Source organism: Gadus macrocephalus, chromosome 16 (genome assembly GCF_031168955.1).
Source record: "Gadus macrocephalus chromosome 16, ASM3116895v1".
Classification (NCBI taxonomy): Eukaryota; Metazoa; Chordata; class Actinopteri; order Gadiformes; family Gadidae; genus Gadus; species Gadus macrocephalus.
In genome coordinates this window covers 23,988,510-24,011,109 of record NC_082397.1, presented here as the reverse complement: position 1 = coordinate 24,011,109, position 22,600 = coordinate 23,988,510, and the positions used below count along the sequence as shown (strand labels likewise).

Genomic DNA, 22,600 nt, shown 5'->3' with positions numbered 1-22,600 from the left:
ATAATATCAGAAAGATATGAGGTAAACAACGAATGGCAATCCCCCTCAACCCATCCCTAGATGACCACACACTAAGGATGTGAGGAGGAGTTGACTGGTCGTGTAACAATAAGCAATCACACGCATGGGGTATTCAGGGTAGGCCCGTGGCACGGGAACAACTGAAACCACGGAATAGTCCTGAGCGTCATCACGGGCAGGTGGTCGCAAGGCGCCACCTGAGCATTAGACCCTTTTATTCAACTGCGCTCAGGACCTCATCTGATAAACGGGCAATCAAGGCCCCTGGAATCTCGCCCGTGTGTATCCCCGAGCTCCATCTAGTGGGACAGCGATATAAACAACAACATTTGCGTTCCCGGCGTCGGTTGCGTAGACGCGGGCATAGATATGGGAGCGGCTAAAAACAGTGAAGCGTACAGAAGCGAATACAGCCAGGGGCGCCCTCAAGCCTTAAGGGAACGGGCCGCAGCCCCTGGTGCCGGAACGCAGATCCCTGGTCCGGGCGACGTGGGTGCATCAGGTGGGAGGGGGGTGGTGCCGTTGGCGGGGACGGGAATGGGGCAGCCCACCATGTTCTCCAGCCGGATCAGGTCGGGCCCCTCTGGTGGTCCCTCGTCCAAACTCTCCGGTGCATACTCGATCCCCAGGTAAGCTTGGATGGCACCTGTTGCACTTGTAGCGCCCATTGCTCATTGGGCTCTCCATCCATCCTGTGAAGGGGTCATTAATGCCGGAGCTCTCTGCCAAATCTAATCTGAGGGACTGTAACCCTGCCATCCGGTGCTGTGTTATTGGGGATAAAAGTACAACATGTCGTCTTTATCATCCCACACACCCCTCCTTGCTCTGCCAATAGCATATCTATATCTATATAGTCCCTTGACCTTATCCGTGGAAAAATTGACAAAACGTTGCTGATTATAGTATATATTATTTATCCAATCAACATTTTTGTTAATAGTGGGCCACCAAAACAGGACTGATTTAAACCCTGCCGAAATCTGATTGCATCATCCTTGGGTAGTTGGTCGGCTCCGGGCGTGTCTGCATCTGGCTCCTCCTCTGGCCCAGGAACTTTGTGTTTCTCTTGCTGGAATTACAAACTTATGTACAACAGTTAGATGTTCAAACATATTTTCCTTAATTCTATTTCTAATTACTCTAATGGAAGTCCCTTTTGGGACCCTCAAATGTTAAGTGAAGGCATGGGTCGACCCTTAAGCATTTCATGCGGGGTTAGATGCGTCGTTCTGTTAGTTTTCATGCGATAACTCATTAGTGCCAGTGGTAGTGCATCAATTCAATTTAGTGCTTGGACAAATGTTAATTTTTTGTCTTGAGCGTCCCATTCACTCTTTCCACCATACCTTGTGGTTGAGGATTGGGGCGTAACCTAGTCTTTATTTGACATGCAAATGTTGAATCACATGTTTGAGTGTTCTCCGAATAAACGCTCCGTCTGAGCTTATTTCTGACGGAATTCCAAACCTAGTCATGACTTCTCTAGTCCGAAACTTGATTACTGTAGCCGCACTTGGGTCTTTTGATGGGACTGCTTCCACCCATCTGTTGAACACTGTATTTCACACTCATTTAGCTGGATGTCAATCATTGTTTGCAAGTATGGTGAAGAAAAACCTTGTTTTCTAATTATTATTATTATTATTATTATTATTATTATATTATCTTTTTTTTTTTTTTTTTTTTAATTCTCCTCAATACCTCCCCCCTTGGGCAATGGTCAAAACCATGCACATTAAATGATAAGCAAATCTAAGAACGTCGTTGGTGCAACCAACGTCGAAACGTCTAACCTTAACCATCAGCAAACTAAAACCAATCTTTTGGGAAGGGAAATCGAAACCAGTATGTCCAAAACCAAAGCCCAATATGGGTGGGTTTACCATCAGCCGCCGGAGACCACGCTGTTCCAAAGTCATGCACTAAACCGAAAAACGTACATGCGTTAGTGGCCTTCTATACCACAAAGGTAAAATAAAATAAAACGCGACATGCCCCGTTCCAAGACCACCTCTGCTGCCAGAGCTGACATATCTGACTCCTGTTCCTCCTCCACCCTACACCCCAGACGGGACTTCCCATGATTGTTGCAGCTCGTCACTTCATGATCAAGTGAGCCAGTGCCCACAGCGACTCTGCCAAGTAATCGTGACTGTGCCTGCCTTAGGTCGTCCCGGGTGTCAAGGTGGGATCTTACCCGTCGTTGGCTAACCAGCCTTCCATACTGGCTCGCTGCAGGATGCCATACCTGGGATACAATCAATCCCCACCTATATGGTGGTATAGATCGCAAAGTGGAGGGATGGAGACAGAGTCTTCAGCCCCATCTGCCCTATGCAGCCAAGTGTGTGTGCGTAATGAATACACCTCAGGGAAACTATAAAACAAAAAGTCATTTATCAGAGTTAAAATTATTAAAGTGTTGCAGCAGCAGTAGTGGCATTTGAAAGGTAAACCCACTACTTCCGAATCCAAATTGACAACATAGCATGTAGGACCCCTTCCCAGCAGATGTGGCTTCAATCCACCTGTCATCCTTGACCAAAGAGATACACCCCATATTTTAATAGGTGTAGTCCTACTTGTACAGTTTATCAAGATTACTTTATTTTATTTTATTATTATACTCCTTCTTTATCATATCCATATTTATTCAATTATTCTTTCCTGTGTGAAAATAATATGAATCACTTAGTTAATAGCAACACCTTCTTTAGTCCAATTGCATTAGATTATCATCACTGTTGTCCTATTAAAGTATCAACGTTATTCTCCTTATAACCTCCTCATGAACTTTGATGTTCTTCATCCTGAATGGTAACTGTGTCAGGATGTTCATCATCCTGAATAAAAAACAAAACTAAAACTAAACTTAAAGAAAAACAAATTAGCCATAATGTGAATATCCACTGCGTGTCTCCCTGTGACTCTCTCCCTCCTTCGGGAGAACACGCTCTCTCTCCCTCCTCAGTACGGGGTGCTGTTTGGTGCAAGACAACAGATAAGGGTGGAATGTGGCTTCTCTCTCTCTCTGCGTGTCTCCCTCCCACGTTGGGTGCGGCCATAACGCCTTGAAAGCGAGTGTGCTCTGGGGGCTGGGTGTGAGAGAAACCATGGGTAGTTCCTTTTCTCGGCCAGCAGAGGGGTTGTTCAGGTGAAACCTATGGACAGAGACTACAAGGAACTTCAAACATGGCAGACAGGGAACTACAAATTTATCAAAGCCTGAAAACTCAACAGAGCTCTACCTGCATTCCTTGGATATGTGGTATTTTATGGCGTATGGCCACCACACGCTTTCAGTTGAACACACTCTATTTCCTTTCTCTGTACTGTGTGTTAGTGTGTCTCTCTGTACTGCCTGAATGGTGTAGCTCGACAAATGGGGGGGGAAATGTGTTCTCTCTCTCTCACCCTTCCTCGCTCCCCTTAGGGTCAAGCAGCAGCTAGGACCGTTAACAGATAAGCCTGGAATGCAACATCCTCAACTCTCCATCATGGAACAAGGCCTAATAACTATCTCTCACACACAAAAAGATCCTTCTGTCCCTTCATTCACAAATAACTTTTCACTTTATTATATATATATAATAATAATAATAATACATTTTATTTATAATGCACTTTATATTCAAGAATCTCAAAGTGCTTAGATATAAGCACTATATATCCGGATTAATTCCCGGATATATAACTTAATACTGCTCCCCCTTTCCAAATTTCTATATACACAAAACTACGAAGCTGACCACCGAAATTGGTACAGGCCTCGTCAGGCCGAACCAAAACACCCTCACAGGTTTTAACTTCCATACAATTCTAGGGAGGGGAACTACAACATGAGGTGGAGTAGAGGACTTCAAATATGGTGGACGGGGACCTCAAATGGGAGGACTACACATATGGGAAAGGGGATTACACTCTGGGCCTGAAAACCATACAGAGCCCCTTCTCGTGGTCCTGAAACAACCGTTCATTGTTAGAAAAACACGCACTCTATCGCTACCTCCAACTGTCTAGAGGGAAAATGGTCCCTCTCGATCGTCCTCCGACTTTAGCTCTCCTTGCTATCTCTCCTTGCTATCTCTCTCTCTCCCTCTCACACCAACACACACACACACACACACACACCTAAACAGACCTTTCTCATTCTGTCTCCTCCAAACGCACACACAGAAACATCACCTCTTGCGTACACGCGCACAGAGACGCACACAGCCTTTCTCACTCTGTCTCCTCTAAACGCACACACAGAAACATCACCTCTTGCGTACACGCGCACAGAGACGCACACAGCCTTTCTCACTCTGTCTCCTCTAAACGCACACACAGAAACATATCAACAGACTTCTCGTTCTGTCTCCCGCAGACGCACACACAGAAACATATCAACAGACCTTTCGTTCTGTCTCTCACAGATGCACACAGAAACATATCAACGGACCTCTCATTCTGTCTCTCGCAGATGCACACAGAAACATAACAACAGACTTTTCATTCTGTCTCTCACAGCCTCTTACACACACAGAAACATCACCTCTTGCGTACACGCGCACACACGGAGTCGCTCACAGCCTTTCTCTCACTCTCACGCGCATACACACTGTCTCTCTGTCTCTCTCTTTCACCCATGCTCTCCTATTCTTCCACCCACGCCGACTCTCGTTCTCGACTCCGTACACATGCACTTGTTCTCTGGTCGTGAAGGTGGGGGTGAGAGGTCTCTGCTATCCCTAGTCTGCGTCAGTTCAGGTGTCTGTCCGTCAGTCCCCGCATATGCAATGAATATATGGCCAAGAAATCGTTGTGCTTCTTCGGGCGCCTCAGATTCACTTATCAAGGGCGGCGAGCCTTAGGCCTCGAGGGTGTTCTTTCACCACGCAACGAGCCTAGTTTATCTTATTCTCTCTGTGTGTCACTCATGCCCTAGGCACCGTTTCCTCTGCAAAGGGACTCTAACCCTGATAAAGGACTCTAACCTTCTTACCACATAGAATTATTTAATACACATTCAAAGAAGGGGACTCTAACCCCCCTTTAAGACATAGGTGGGGACTTTAACCCCCTTACCACCGAAATTATTTAATACCTAAACAAAGAAGGGGACTCTAACCCCCCTTTAAGACATAGGTGGGGACTTTAACCCCCTTACCACCGAAATTATTTAATACCTAAACAAAGAAGGGGACTCTAACCCCCCTTTAAGACATAGGTGGGGACTTTAACCCCCTTACCACCGAAATTATTTAATACCTAAACAAAGAAGGGGACTCTAACCCCCCTTTAAGACATAGGTGTCTCCATTACACATCCATTACGTGGCCATCGATAGTCTTGTATCACTATGCCCGATTCTTATAGGCCCTATGGTCTCGAGGGTATTCTTTCACCATGCAACGAGCCGATATTCGATGTGTCACGCGTTCAGGGTCAATTGGGTTTATGGGGAAATACTGGGATGCAGTCCTATTCGTCCCCACGAGATATCCCGTAGCGAACCGTTCTCACAGTCTCACCTCCTAATGTGATTCCTATATAACTATGCAGAGTTTGGATTTTATCAACAGGTTCTGCCTACCTTTTGTTGGGCGCGCGCGAGGTGAGACTGCAGGAATCGGTCCGGTGCCCCGGGGTCCCGAGGTCGTGCCGCTCTCCGTCTCTCGTTTCCCAGTTGCGTGTTCAATTCAGAAAAAATCACGTCGAGGGTCACCAAATTGTTGGGAAAAACGGTCTGTCTAGCTACTGGACCAGATAAAATGAGACGGAGAGGTAATAAAGTCTATCGGCACGAGGACCTTGGATTTATTAAGTAAAGTGGCAACGGTTATACAGAGTCATAAAGCGTGAGAAATCGAATATGTCTAAGTCCCTAATCAGCGCTGATGGTTCATCTGGAGCTTCGCCTCCGTGGAAGGTCTGCTTCAGAAGAAGGTGAAGAGTCCCTGTGTGATACAGTCTTATGCTGTATCCTCCTCTCGATGAGGTGTGTGCGTTTGAGGTGTGTGCGGTTCGGTGTGTTTTGGCTCCCAGGCCCTGAGAGAGCTTCGTAACGGGGAGAGTTCCTCGTGTCTCTGGTGTGATAAATTAAAACGGGGGAGTGCCCCCCCCGAAGTGTCTCGTGTGTGATAATTTAATGTGGCTCTCAGGCCCTGGTATGGGCAGGTGTATCTCTTGGTTCCTCCTAACGGGGCAGAGCTCTCAAAATGTCTCCTGTGTGATAAATTAAATGTGGCTCTCAGGCCCCTAGTATCTGCATGTGTTCCTTCTAGTGAGGGAGAGCTTCGAGGTGTCTCCTGTGGGATAAATTAATGTGGCTCTCCCGTTCTGGAGATGATACTGGTGCATTGTCTGAGTGTCCACCATCTGCCTGCCTGGGAGATGGGGCCTTCAGCTCCGGCCTTGACCTGACTATATATTATCATGTTTGTGTTATGTGTTCGTTGGGTTTAGAGCAAGAGTCGACTATATATTAATGTGCCTGCCATGTGATGTGCTCATCAGGTTATTTTTCCCAACACTTCACTACCCCAATGCACCTCTCCACAACACTACGTGTTTTTCGTTGTGCCCGGCTGTAGCGCTCATCTGGCTCTGTTGCAGGGTGAAGGATGGGTGTCATCAACCATGGTCTTAAGGCATAGCCACTGTCTCCTGTCATAGAGGACATTAGTTAGGGCAATACAGTATGTTTTTGTTTTAACCTAAAGTAGAATTCATGTGTAGTTCTCACCTAACAACCAACCACCGGGCATTTCTCCCTCATTCAATTTAATGCCTGTTCCTGAATTCATGAGAACAAAGGAGTCGTGGGTGCTACCCGGCCACTTCGCAACAAGGTCTGTCACTCGGAGCGTTGCATCACATATGACCTGTGTGTTTATCGAGTGGAAATTTTTCCTTCAACTAACGTTTCGGCAATCGCCCCCAACAATTTCTCCTCCAGTGGGTCCAGCTGGATTGTCGTCTTCCCTCCTCCGTTTTTTTTCAACTCTCTTGCCCTCTCCGTTCCCTTCTTTTTTACATTAGATTTGATGTCCGCCCACTTTTTTTTTACAGCGTTGACATCGCGAACGATTCCTATATCCGCCACTGCAGATACAGTCTGGGCAACTTTGGCCCACGCCCTCTTTTTGTTTTCTGACGTTATCATACTGTCTAGCTTGCCAAACAATAATCTTTTTCTGATGATGATCTCATCGACCATCACCTCCAACTCCTGTTTGGAGAAGCTTTTGCTTCGTTTACAGGCGATGTCTCAACTGTCTTTGGTTCAAAAACATCGTGAGCGTTCTTAAGATCAAGATAAAAATCTAAGAACATCCTAAGTGAGAAGTAAGAAGTTTGTAAGTCAATCGACAATTCTTAAGAAAAAAATGGTGAATAGCGTTTAAGAAGATTCTTAGGAACTTCTTATATTTTTTCTTATGAATCTTCTTAAGTTTTATCTTAAGAACACTTTTGTGAATCCGGGCCCTTGTCGGGAGCAGCTTTTCAGCTTAGTCTACCCGGAGATCGGCTACTTATATCGGCGTGCGCAGCTTCATAGCCCCTCCTCCGATAACGGCGTCACCATTTGTGGCTGTTCCCGTGGACCTCGGCGCACTTATCGTACAGGCGTCTCTCCGGAGACAGAGGGTTTTTCGGGACAGAACCGATCCCTTGGCATTGTCTGACGATATTCTTTATGAGAGATACAGATTCTCATCAGAGGGTATTCGTTATTTGATCTTCCTTGTTGGACCGTATGTAGTCAATGCTACACAAAGAAGCCATGCACTTACTAGCCGCGTTTACATGGACACATCTGATCCGCATAGATTTCTATGCGGAATAGAAAATGATCATATATACGCCTCATTCGGAATACAATTATCTGTTCGGCATAGAATTCTATGCCGAATAGAAGAGGTGGTGTAGTCCGTTTTAATCGACATGTATACACTTATTCCGAACAGATTGGGGTTTAACTTAGAGCAGCTGCAGTAGTTCGCAATTGGTCCACTGAGCTCCGTTGGTACTTTTATGCACACCGAACTTGACCGCTGTCAAGGAAAGTGGATTTATTGCCTGATTCACGTCTTTGTTCGTAATGTAAGTAGTCCGGTAAGCGTGTCCGGTTGCTAAGCGACGGGACATGGGTGTTTATTAATGACGTGTTTGCGTATCGTAGTGTCCGCGCGCGTCCGAGATAACTGTAAATGAGTAGGCTACTACTAGTACTTTTGCAGGCTGAATGTTAAAATACTTCTTAACTTAGAGAGACCACTCTCTCCCACCAGTCTTGGCTGCGGACTCGCATTCAAATTTCTCTTGTTTGCGGCGGAGGTGGGGGTAAATATAAAGATCGGACGTAGCTGTGCTATCCTCCTTCTTAATTGAAGGAGCAGGCAGAGAAAAGCTCTCTCCTGCTGTGCTTTCATTAAAATCAATGGCAAATCGCGATAAGACGTCAATTATGTCGCCGCCGGTCCAGAGATGTGTCAGGTGTGCGCGAGAGACATAACGGACACTTTTGTTACTGCCATGCATACAGGAGGGGATCAAATTTTAGGAACAGATCTATTCCGCATAGAAATCTATGCAGATCAGATGTGCCATGTAAACGCGGCTAGTGTTGCGCAGTGTGTCTGTGTTTCAAGTTCGAAGGTGGCCCCGCACGTTCAACGTACATATGGTCAAGTGCCGTGTTGTCCATTATTCCTTATCAAACCGCTATGTCAGTGACACAATTAGACCTAGGCATTTTTTATTCTACAAATTCATATTATAGCTGTGAGAATTGTTAAGAAAAATCACCTCCATCGTCGGAAAACCAAATCATAGGCTAGATTCACCTGAAATTATTCAAATGGGTGCTTACAACTTACCACATTGAATGATATTTTTATATTTATTTTTGACTTGGCCCCATGTTCGTAGGAGCAAACATGGGGCCCACATATATGGGGGTAAAAGGGATGATGATACATAATCTTTTTTAGACAATATGCAGAATCTTTTCACTTACGAATGAACACGGTTGGCTATTTTTTGCCAGCACGCCACCCTAGCCATATTATGGGCGACCGTGTTCCCCGTGGCTGTGATTTGACCTTTGAATTTCTCGTAGGAGTTCATTATAATACACTGCTCGCCTTGGATGAAATACACCGCTCTTGCACGATTTATTTAGCATAAGGGGGAGTCAAATGACGCGAGAAACTCCCCTTTTATGTGAACGCGCATTGAACCTAAAGCGGAAAACCTGGTTCAACTAATTGAATCTAAAGTGAGCGTTGTGATACCATTTAACTCTGATTGCGAGTTGCGGCTCTATCGAGCCAGGTTTTCCCAAGAAAGCCTGGGTATGTTCAGCGAGGTTCGTGGTATACCCCCCTGGTTGCCATCCAGTATATTTATTGTGTTTAGTGTCTACATTTATATTCTTCATTACATGGTCCCATTTCTGTTTCTTCATTGGACATAACCTGCATAGATAGTTTGAAAGGGAGTGCTGTTTGGTTTTCTAGCTTAGTGGTACAAATAATGAGCTTCAGCACCCCCTGTTGGTTACATAAATAAAGCCTTTTTTCATAAATACCCTTAATACATAATGGGGTGCAGTATTAAATGGCGTCTTCCAAGTAGAGTTATTAAGCAGTGAAGCACGTTAGCAACTAAACCAAACGAAACTCGTAATTGCAGATAAAAACAATACTTTATTGAAGCATGCAATTGTGATGTAGAACAAAATAAAAATAAGTGCTTGCATGATATTGAAGCCTACAGCGATCTTTAGTTAACTTGTGTGGTGGTGCCTCATCATTGGTTTACCCATGGGCCATGGCAACTTGATTGCTACCTGCTCTCATTGGCTGAATCGATGAGAATGTTTTAGACTCAATCAATATAAGGTTGCGGGGAGAAAAAGCTCTGTTTGTATATTTTATTTACGTGACCTTTGAAAAAGAAATTAAAAAAATAATCAGTTCTCGTCGTTCACCTTCTAGATTGGTTCTTTCTGACCGAATCGATCGCGACCGACCCTTCACTAGTGAATTATTTTATTCACATTCATTTGGAGTGAATTTTAATAACAAATGCTTAATTAGAGTTACAGCAATATATTTTCTATAATCCAATCGAATGGTTAAAGGTCCCATAGCATGCTACTTATGGATGCTTTAATATAGATATAGCAACCTTCTTCAAAAAGGTTGCCATAACGTTGCAAGGACGTTAGGGCGGATCTGCATGGTGCAGTCCTCATTTGCCCTTCATAGAACCCACAAAATCTAGTCTGAAATCTACAAGCCACATTCATATTATACCTGCATTTTGGCTCGTGGCTTTTGCTAATGTTGACCCCAAGCCTATTCAAAAGACAAGACAGCTGTACGCTAACAAATATCAATTTATTTTTATTTTTATTTCAAATCATTTTGAATTTAATTTTGGGGATGTTCTGCCTGCCGTTCCATCCGACCCTGAGAACAAATAAAAGACAACAGGCAGCATTTATATTCATTTTACATTCAGTCAAATGTCATTGTACATTTAGTCAAAACTTAAATATGTTATGCCGGGGTTACGCTAAACTCGAGCGTGTGCACGTTCTAGATAGCAGCCCAAGTGGCTATGAAAGCTAATGTTACCTTCACAGCTTCCACGCTCTGAACCGTAGTTGGGAGCGAGCTGGTCTCATACTAATAACTTGGCTCGTTGCAGGTAACGTGCGTTTAGTGGTCTGGGTTAACAGAGCCGAAGCACGATCAGTGAGGCATTGGTTGGTTGCAGCAATGAACTAGGCTTTATTCCTTCACAGTGGTACATTCACGAGCATCAAAGGCACTTGCTTGCTAGCTTTCGGCTGGAGCATGGATTACACCTTCGCACCGTAGACTCAGACTGATTCCAACGCTGTCATTTGTTTTCACTACCCACAACACACCTGTTCTACTACGTCACACACATATTTTCCCAACAAGCCGCCAGGGGAGGCAGAGATTGCAACACTACCCCCACTCTGGAGAATGTTTAAACCCTTAACATATCTCCAGCAGGAAAATATTTATTAGACAGTCATTATACAAACATCCCCAACCATAACCCGTGTTTCCCACAGTCCTTGAAGGGGTCCTCTTCCAGTGGAAAGTTTAGGTGAAAAGTAAATAATAGCATATTGCATACTCCTTCTTTCGTACGTGTAAGCAAATGGCATAAACACTCATGCATCCAATGGGAAAAATGTGACTAGTACTTTAACAACTCTACTCAACAATAGCGTCAGGTTACTCAAGGGTGTAGGATTTTAAGGGCAAAAATAGGGCAATATTTTCTATTAAACATTTCATTTTTCTTTCTTTCACATTGTTTTTCACACGCATTCTCATTAAGTATCTTAGCAATTAACATTCCAAGGATGCTTTAACAAAACGATGCGGCCCATTAGTATTCAAATTACCAACTGTTGATAGTAAACAATTATATAAAACCCATATCGTATAAAACTTCACATTTTATCCTTAACATAGTCAAGTCACACTTGTAATGACACAATACTGGAAATCTTTGCTATTGTCAATACTCTAACTCTTTTGCTTTGACAATACTGGAACTCTTTTATTTTTATTTTTGTCTGTTACTTATTTTTACTGGAACTCTTTTCCTCTGAGGAGGGCAGCGATCCGCCTACACCCAACCTCAGGCAATATGACTGGATTGCTCAGTGACCAATCCAGTCCCCAAGCTCTGCGGACCCTCCGGGGTCGACGCTGAAGGGTTGAGTTCAAAAGAGGACGAGCAGCTTCTCCCCTCGCCGTATGCGGGGTCCCAGCTGCTCAAACTCCTCCTGGCATTCATCCGTCCAGTTAAAATGTGCATACTTTTTGGAGAGTTTGTGGAGGGGCTTGGCAACTGTGGCGAAATCTTTGACGAAGCGTCGGTAGTACGAAGCCAGGCCGACAAACTGACGCACTTCAGAGACGTTTTGGGGTGTGGGCCACTCAGTCACCTTTTGAATCTTTTGGGGGTTTGTGGCGACACCTTTGGCGGAGACGATGTGCCCCAGGTAAGCCACTCGCTCGCGGAACAGGAAACACTTGAAGGTTTAAGTTTCATGTTGGCTGCGCGTAGTCTATTGAACACTTGGTTGAGCCGCTCCAACATGTCGGTGCCGCCCCGTCCCAGAACAATGATATCATCGAGGTACACCAAACAGGTCTCCCACTGCAGCCCGGCCAGGACACGGTCCATGAGCCTCTGGAATGTGGCCGGCTCATTGCATAGTCCGAAAGGCATCACATTCCATTCGAACAGGCCCTTACGGGTGCAGAAAGCAGCGGCTTTCCGAGCTCACGGCGTCATTTCCACCTGCCAGTATATCCTGATGTTAAGTCCAGCGTGCTGAAGTACCTGGCGGTGGACACTGTGTCTAAGGTGTCCTGGATGCGGGGCAGGGGATAAGCATCCTTAATGTTTTTTTCATTTAAGGGCCTGTAGTCGACACATAGCCGCGAAGTCTGATCCTTCTTCCTCACCATAACGATTGGTGCAGCCCAGCTGCTGTTGCTGGGTTGGGCCACACCAGTGTCCAGGCTCTGCTGCACCTGCTGGTCTGCTGCAGTTTGTTTGTCTCTAGCCATCCTGTGTGGTTGCTGTTACACAGGTGGACCAGGGGTGGTGAGGATGTCGTGCTGCACAAGGCCAGTGGGCCCCATGGAGAAGATATCACTGTATGACCGCAGCAGGCGGGCCAACCTCTCATGGTCCCCCTTGGGCAGACTAGCACAGCTCTCATTATACAGGACCGGCAGGTGGCTGGGTAAAGAAGCAGAGACAGAGTTAATAGGCTCAGAGGCCGGTGGGGCGAGGGGTGGCTGGGGCTCCAGCTTCCCTAACACCGTTGCTGGTTGTAGATCCCTGCCATAGCGCCTCTCTTCAACGTGACAGGTAAGTCACCAGGGTTGAAGACTCTGATGGGAACGTTGGTGGACCGCTGCGCCTGTACGATGATGTGAGCCACTACAACGTGGTGTTTTTCGATGAAAACCTTTAGTTGGGCTCAGCATCAGGTCTCCGTCGGCTGCATGGCGAAGGTCGGCGGTGCCGGGGACTACATACTCACACTCCAATTCCAACACTGTTGTGCTGGCCACTCTGACAATGTGCACCCGGGACTGATGGCTTGGGTTAAAACAAGGTACCTTCCCTCCGCAGAGGGTTATCTCACAGTGACCATAGTCGAGCTTGCTGTCTGGGTTGACGGGCAGTTTCTCTGCATATGCCCTAGACCGGAGCAGTTGTGGCACTGAACATCCCCCATAGGCATTTTGACATTTGTGTCTTTCTTCTGGTGCCACTTCTTATTAAATCTTGGAGCCCTCTCTGGTGAGTCGATGGACCAGACAGCTACCCCCACTGGCTCCAGACAAGCTGGCATGCTGTTATTTTCACATACCATGGCGGCCCTGGCTCTCTGATTTACAAAGCTGCGTTGGCCAGGCTGCATGAATTGTGTGACTGTTCTGGCGGCCCTCCTGGTGGTCTCATAGCTGTGTGCGATGTCATATAATCTGGACAGGGTGCGCAGCTGCTTCTCCAGTCGTTTTTGCATCACCTGGGCGTCCACACTGATGGCGTCCTGCTCCAGCTCTGTACGGGCAGCATACACGATGGACACTTTCTCGTAGGTATCATCCCTTAAGAGGTGCAGCGCTTTGTTCTGCCCCCTAACCCGCTGTCTCAATTCACGATGGCTGCTGCATGCTCGGAGCGTGGCCCGTAGGCAGTCTCTATTTCAGCCACAATCCGCTGGTAGCTCCAGCGGTCAGATCTGGGATTTTTATGGACGATAGCTCCAGCCGCGCCATTCAGGCTGAATCTCAGTTACACCGCCATGGTTGCACCTGACCAATGATTTGCCCTTGCCCTTCAAACCGGTGAATAAAGTCTTTCCAGGACCCCGCTCCATCAAATGGCCTGGCTTCAATATTGGAATTCTCTCTATATCCATAATGTTCATCGTCACTATTGTCCATTGTTACAACATCTGGCGCTGTGTGTGATGACCGTGGTGCGGACTTGGCCCTTCTAACAGCTGACTGGCCGTATTGGTAGGTGTCGCGGTCTGGGGCATAGTTATCATCATAGCTTATTACTCCACAACGTTCCACAGGCTTAGGCATAGAGGATGGAAAAGGTGTTCAAGTGAACTGGGGGAACAGTACGTGGGCCGGGGCAAAAGGGTTTTGTGCCGTACAATTCACGGGGATGAACGGGTTAGATAGCTGCTAAGCGGCATGTAGGGCAAACGTTTGAGCAGGCTATTTTCCAAACCGTAAGGTAAAGCTGCAACCGGGTTGGCTAGCATATGTTTGGGACAGTCAAAGGTTTGCTGATTAAAGTACTCAGACTCACCATTTACTTTATATTCCACGGGCGTTAGGAACGGGTTGGTCAACCTTGATGGCGGTGGCATGGGGGGCAAAGCTGGGTTGAGCGACGGCGTCTGGCCGTGAACTATACCTCCGTGCGCAGCTAACGTTAGCTCCATGCTAGCCGCGAAGGGGTTAGTGCCGTCGGCATATTGACCGTCCATGTGGTTAACTGGGTCAATATCGGTGTCTCTTAAAGCCTTAAAAAATGGGGTGGTGCTTACGTTTGAGCACTCTGGCTCGACAGGCCTCCTATTCCAAGCGTTAGCATTAGCGGTACCTTAAGCTTTAGCTCTGAGCGCCGTCATTCTGCGTCCGACCGTCCGACGTTACTTTTTCTTTTCCTCTCACTTTTCTTCTTGCTTTGATTATCCCGGACGAGCCTCCAGTGTTACCTTCACAGCTTCCACACTCCGAATCGTAGTTGGGAGCGAGCTAGTCTTATACTAATAACTTGGCTCGTTGCAGGTAACTTGCATGTTATCGGGCTTTTGTCTGTGGGGACCTCCGTTCATATGGCTAAAGGCTTGCTGCTTGCTACATATCCTGGTGTATTCCCGATAGAAGCTAAATGCTAAAAACAATGCTTGCCTGTCCAATAGTAATTATTAGGGGCGAAGGAGGGCCACCAGACCTGTCACTCAAACCTCCGTGCCAGTGGAGATTTGATTCACGATGTATTAGGACTCGAGCTGGCGTTGACTGGACATAGTTCTGTGACTGTGTCCCTGCACACGGCCAAGTCAATTAGGGCGCATTCAGGTGTTTGTTGTGATCACCATTGGTCTTTTACATCATAACATTATTTTGTGTATTAATGTCACCTCATTGAAGACCAATTTTCTGCTGCTTTTCAGTGTGTTAAGGCATTGTACATCCGGATCTGAGCTGCCAGTCTGCCGCCGAGTTCCCCCCGCCGGAGCTGCTCGTCTGCCGGTCCACAAAATCTTAGCTATGCTCTGATTGGAGGGGTGAGGAGAAGTGGGAGGTAATAATCAACTCCCTTCCTACGTAGGAGGGGGCGCTGAAACTGACTCGCTTGTTTGGTAACTGTAGGCGGGGTAGTTTCAGAAATTAATATCTCACTCAAAAAATCATGTACAGACTTTTTTCAAAGTTTGTATGCGTGTGGGAGCACCAGAGACCCAAAAGAACACCCAAAGTCCCAGGAAAAGTGTTATTTTCATGTCCCCTTTAACTCTTCTCTTTATTTGTTTCCAAAATGTTACATTTTTTAAATGGTGTGCATGTTTGCATTGTTTACTCCATTTAGACTGTTCAAATACCTTAACTTGATTGAAGCCATTTGACATTTCTTTACGTTTTCAACTAAGTGGCTTTATCAAAACATATTTCAAACTCACTTTGCACTAAAGCACTTTTCTGCAGGAAATGCATTTTCTAGTTCTTATGTTATTGAATTTGAACTTTTTAGCATTTGGATAGTTGATCAATGTATTAATCCTGCAGTGTACAGTAGGCCTATGTGTATTTTATGGTGTGTTCCTCAATCCTCGGACGCCAGACTTCCGAGTCGAAAGTTGAAGACCTCCCAGCTTCTTGCGGCATTTCTCGGAGGCAAGCCCCCTTTTGTCTTCATCTTTTGGAAATCTGAGAGTATAACGAGAGCAGTGATGACACTCTCAACAAAATGACTGCGCCCGTGAAGAGATTTTTCTTTTGTTTTATTTGTACCACGTTGGTCATGTTATTGTAGATTTTAAATGATCTTTCCTTCTTTATTCTGGTCACCAATTTATGCATTGCAAGGGCCTGCTGTGCGTGCAATACAATGTAAAGTTGTGTTGTTTGTTTTCGGCAAAAGCAGTGCCCTCGGCATGGATGCACTAGACTAGGGGGTACATTTTTATTGCTGGTGTAAACATTATGTTTGTGCTTTTGACAGTGGGCCGTCAAAAGCTGTCCGCGACGGACATACCCCTTTGCTGTGGAAGAGGAGCGTGCATCTGGCAGACACGCTTACCCTCTCCCGGCAGCGAGCTAGGTGGACTGCTTAGGCCTCTGGCCACTTGTAGAAGCAAGTAACCACTGTTTGGAAACAGGTTGGTTAAAGATAGTTGTTTGGCGACAAGCCTGTCGACAACCGCTTAGTAGGCACTAGCGCCCGGCGAGCGAGTGGTAAGCTCACTCTTTGGACAGTTAGTATAGAACCTTGGCACTCAGCAGTATCGTCGATGGTTAATCTGGGTGAGAAGAGGTAGTTGGATGACGCCATACGCACGGTCAGATAATTATATAGGGGGCTGGCCTTAGTACATCAGACGTGGCTAGCCAATCGTGGCTAGCCAATCATGGCTGCCGTAGTGACAAAGTGCTTCTGAGGGACACGTGGGGAGGCGTACCCCATATGTGAGATACCTCACGAATGCTTGAAAGAGTACCCTTGGATTCCCTCCGCTTCCACGTGTCCGCAAGGATCCGCCTTTTACCGTCCAGTACGCATAGCAAGTGCGCAGACTGCTCATGCTCCAGGACGCAAAGACTTTTCTTTTGAAGTGAACATGTGCCAGGAGATCTGCCCTTACCCAAATGTTCAGTTTTTTTTAAGGAATATAATGACACACAAGGGGTGTTGTACTCCTGGAAGAAGTTAGGATCAGGAAACACGCATTAGTGGGAGCAGACTGAAGTGGATACTCTGAGGGTCCGGACTAGACTTGCCAACCGTCCCGTAAAAAACAGAATCGTCCCTTATTTGGAAACTAAAAGAGGTGTTCCGTAATGAACTGATACGGGACGCACTTTGTCCCGTATTTCGGGTTGTGGAAGAATGAGAGCGATTCTTCTCTTCTGTCACTCACTGTGCTGTGGCTAGACTTGTCAACCGTCCCGTAAAAAACGGTATCGGCTGTCATTAGTACCGACCAATGGCAGCAGATTTGTGTGGTTGCTAGGATACATTCTTCAGTGATTGGCTCTGCTGCTGCCTGAAGCGGTCTCGCCCGGCTTCATTAAACTAAAAACACCAACAAGAATGGCTCCCCATGTTGCAGCTACCTCGTCCTCGAGTGAAGACGACGACTTTCTACCTCCTCGTCCCGGCACGCCAAAACGTAAAAAAGGAAAAAGAAAAGCAAAATACAGAAAAAAGTGGGAAAGGGACTTTAAATGGATAGACAGTGTTCGAGAAGATGAGTTCAAGGCGAATTGTACAGTATGCAAACGTTAATTTTTTGTCAGCCACGGTGGTCTGACAGACGTAAAACAACACGCTTCTAGTGAAGCACACAAGAAGAACGAGACCCAGAGGAGAAGTCAGGGAGCTCTGACACAGTTCCTTGTCCGACAAGCAACTCCGGAGGCTAACAAATAAATAAGCATGTTTGTTGCATGCTAGTAGTAGCCTAGACGAGTGGATACTAGTTTGAGAACAGTCAGCACCTGCGTGGGCAGAAGAAGACTCACTACTGTATGGCTTTGTAAAATGGAAATGGTCTGAAATAAGGTCAAGTAGAAGTATAGGCTATATGATTTTAACATTTGACATTCAAGGCTTAATAAAGGAGATAGCAACATTTTAGCTCTGCAAAGATCCAAGTAATGTATACTTTACATTTCAGACTATTTTCCAAATCATACCTTTATTTACCCTTTGTAAAGTCAATTCATGCTGCTAAATGTTCAATATAATTAATTATCAACACTGATACACTGTGCTATTTTCTTTTTTAATAAGACCAACTGAATCATATTGTGTAATGCAAGTAGATATCATATAATTAATAACATAAAACAATATTGCATACTGTCTGTTTACAACTTTTACACACCTCAAACAGCTCATGCATGTATAACAGTGGTTCTCAACCAATTTGACACGCTGTGACAATCAACCCCATCACGGGGAAGCTTGTCACAGTGTATGGTTGTCCCTATAGTTAATCTATAACCAACTCCTCAGCAGTAAATGTGATAAAAAAAACGTTTGAAACTTTTTTGGTTTTTAAGCTAGAGAGTAGAGGCATACAATAAGTTTTAAATTTACTATAAATACAATCTCTAATATCCAAGGCCATTTATATATGTTTTAAACCATTTTATATAAACCATGATTAACTTAACATGTGTCAACCAACCCCCAAAAAAGTAACTTAACGTGTGACAACCCCCCCAAAGTGACCTATACCTAGAATGTAGCATACTTTTGCTGGCTACACAGGTGTTGTCATGGCTTTGGAGGCACAGCAAGTTTTTTGTTTACAGTTTGTGATACTTCTTTTTTGTTTACAGTTAATTTAAGTGCTTACAGTTTGTGATCAATTTTGCACCAGGTTTTTTTATACTTTTGTTAGGCCTAAGAGGCCAAATGTTTGCACTACTACTGTTCCATTAAGAAACGCAACACTATTGTTCCATTAACCCATTCAGGCCTGAGAAGGGATTCTACAGCTAAAGCACTAAAATAAGGGTTACAAAAATGCGTTCCAATCCTTAAAGAGTTAAGAAAATGTTATTTTGCACAAAATAAATTCTTCAATGTTAATCTGTTTCTTGTGTAGTCTGTATACACTGCAAATACAAAACTGAAGATAAGGCATGTGTCTTTAGTACATGCTTATTATAGATGTGGTTGAAGAATATTTTTTTTTTACTTGTCGGTAGCCGTGGGGTCTTAAAAGTCTAAAAAATGTCTTAAATTTCATGTTCCTAAATTAAGGCCTTAAAAAGTCTTAAATTGCGTTACCCAAGTCTTAATTTTTTAAAGATGGTCTTAAATTTCCTACTAGGATATGTTTTCGTAGTCAACCGGACTGTAACACAAGGGGAAAATAGGGGGCGTTTTGCGTATCGGGGTTTTGCGTAACGTCAGAGAACGTCTCATTTATTGGAGTATGCGCGAACAATACTTTTCGCGCCGGCAATCTCAACAAACATAATCAGTCGAGAGGAGACGCCACATCATGGGGAAGCAGGGCTCTCAAGTCTCACGCATTCGGCGTGAGACACGCAATTCGACCCATGCACACGCTCACACGCCACACTTCGTATTTCTCACGCAGAGAAATTACCAGGATAGCGCCCACCAACTTGCGCCACTATTTAACAGTGGAACAGGTAGGAATCAAATGGGTTCCCCTTACGAAGGGTGACCAGACGTCCTCTTTTGCCCAGACATGCCCTCTTTTTGAGACACTTATAAAAAATAAATGTGTCCGGGCGGAATTTCAAAATCGTCCGGGATTTTATTTAAGCCTCATACATGTTCACATTGAATTTGCGTTGCGTTCCTCTGGGTCGGTCACAAACTACTTAAGCTACGCCCTCCCCACCTCAGTTCTGTTCGCTTTGCATTGCTGGAAGTGAGTAGGGGGAGTGGTTAAGTAGAGCCTTCAGTTTGACTTTCGAGTTACCGTCATGTTTTGTATTTTTTTTTTTGTTGCCATTATTGTTTTATAGGGACAGACATTAACAAATTTCTCCTACAGGGGATTGATAAAGTTCTATCTATTGAACAGAAAGAAACACTTGGTCATACTTTACACACTTTAGCACAGCATTGGCCTACTGAATGCCACAGATATATTTTAAGCATTGGACTGAATGCCACATAAATATATAATTATGTTTTTGCACGTTTGCAACGTTTAAAAGTTCAGGGAAAAGTATAGCCTCTACTGGTGTTGCTTAGGCCAATATCCTTTTGAGGCAGTGTTGTTTCAGAATATTAGTGTTAAAGGGGTAGTTCGGAATTTTGGACATAGGGCCTGATTCCCAAGTGAGCATTGGTATTCTATATCACTGGAGACAGTTTTCAACACATTTCATACAGTCCTTCTAGTTGCAGAGTTCGCTCGTGCTAGGCTAGCGCAAGTCAACGGGCAATGCTAGCCTGCTATTAAAAACAGTCTTACCCACTCCACAGTACACCCGAGGTAAATCAATTATAACGACAGACTATAAATCTAAATGTCTGTTTATAGAATAATGTTAGAAATAAAACCAACCTTGCATTGCATTGCATTTTGAGGGAATTGCGGGGTCTCAGCAGCAGTGTTTATATTCCTGTACGTAGGCTACGGCAGCGGCGGACTGATACCTAGGTTACCTGCCGCTGTCATTGCTACAAACGCAGAGTACAGTGAACAAAGGAATTCTATAAGCGTATTCAATTAACAAGATATGCCCACGTTTGGAGGAGTTAGCGATGCATCTGCTTTTGAAGACGATTATGAGGAATTTGTTGTATCCAACGAACCGTACATGTACGAGCCGGTGTTTTGATGTCCAAGCCAGCAGCAACAAGCCACAGTTGAGTCCTTTCTGGATCTCGCACTGGAAATTGGTGGAAACTTTGTGGTGCCCATCTGTACCGTTTATTTCTACAATTTCTAAAAGCACACTGAACCATCATGTTGCCTAGTCGTTCAATTGCGCTTCTGTCCCACGCTTCTCTGTTTACGTTCTTCTGTCGTGATTCGGTTACAAACCTAACCAGCGCATAGTAAAATTCCGCTTCTGCTGAGAGTAGTCCCTCGATGATTCATGCGATGCAAGGTTAGTTTTATTTCTAACATTATTCTATCAACACAGACATTTAAATCTATAGTCTGGCGTTATAATTGATTTACCTCGGGTGTACTGTGGAGTGGGTAAGACTGTTTTTAATAGCAGGCTAGCATTGCCCGTTGACTTGCGCTAGCCTAGCACGAGCGAACTCTGCAACTAGAAGGACTGTATGAAATGTGTTGAAAACTGTCTCCAGTGATATAGAATACCAATGCTCACTTGGGAATCAGGCCCTATGTCCAAAATTCCGAACTACCCCTTTAAGGGCCAATAATGCTTACTATCATACATTAGTCACCATGTCTGTGGACGGGTTAGGGTTAGGATTCGGGCTGGCTCCATACATTACGAAGGAGTTAGTAAAAGAGGTCAACGAGGCAAGTGGTGGATTCATTGAAATGGTTGAGGAAATTTGAATGCTGAGAAACTACAGCAATTTGAAAAGAGTTTGTTTGTTTATATTTTATATTGTGTGTTGAAAGTTTGATATTTAAACCAAAAATACAGCTACACTTTCACACCATCACTTTGTGTATTGTTTTTTTTATCTTTTATTATCATTTCTGGGTACATGGTCTTAAAGGCACCCAGTGCAACTTTATGTAAACATTCAATGAAAAATAAACATTCAATTTCTAGTCTTTTTTACACGTAGTAAGTTTCAATAACTCCATACCATTACATATCGACATTCAAGGAGCAAAGATGAGACGTCGTTGTGTGGAGAGAACTGATAGAAAATTGTAAACAACAACAATCGCCGGTGGGGAGAAGCCATTTTTCCATTGACTGGAAGCCTGCTTTATTTATTGTAGGTTACAAAAAAGAAAGAAAATGGCGGCATTGTTGTTGTTATCGATTTTGTATCAGTTCTCACCACACAACGACGTCTCATCTTTGCTGCTTAAATGTCGGTATGTAATGGTATGGAGTTATTGAAACTTACAACGTGTAAAAAAGACTAGAAATTGAATGTTTATTTTTAAGCCTCGAAAGTTGCACTGGGTGCCTTTAAGAGACATCAGGCCTCTAGACTTTGAGTTAGGCCCTCAGTTTGGCTCTTTGATTGGTGAGTGCACACTTATCCTTTGGCACATTCATTAATGTATTGACATGAATGTTTCATATGTTCCAAAAAAACATGAATAACATATGCACAACCGCGTTTAACGACTGCTTAATGGGTGCGATGTAGGTCTTAATTTTCATTGAAGTGGTCTTAAAAAAGTCTAAAAAAAAGTCTTACATTTGGGTTGATCAAACCTGGGGAAATGGTATGAATTATTTAATGGATAGGACTTGCTACAGTAAGTCTAGCACAGTAGTAACACAGTAGTAGTAGTAACACAGTAGTAGCAAATGCATGCGTTTGCATGCGACACATGCGCGTGCTTCGTGCGCGTGCATGTGTCCCTTATTTAAATTTCTGATAGTTGGCAACCCTAGTCCGGACTGACGTGACCATCCGCAGCAGTCCACGGACGCGCATTGCGGACAGTAGGTCGGAGGCTGTGATGTAGTCATCCACCCGGTTTCACGGACCCGCAGACACACCATGTGTGGATACACATAGCAAGCAAACTAAAGAATCAAACTAAGTAGATGCCTGTTTGAATAGATGTTGTGCGAGGAGA

The 22,600-nt window shown here is 44.7% G+C and overlaps 1 protein-coding gene across 1 annotated transcript in view; it reads left to right on the top strand.

Moving 5' to 3' along the window:
* Window positions 1-22,600, top strand: part of zgc:123278 (uncharacterized protein LOC641569 homolog) — a 169,742-nt gene that overhangs the window by 125,296 nt on the left and 21,846 nt on the right. The gene's annotated exons all lie outside the window — the stretch shown is intronic.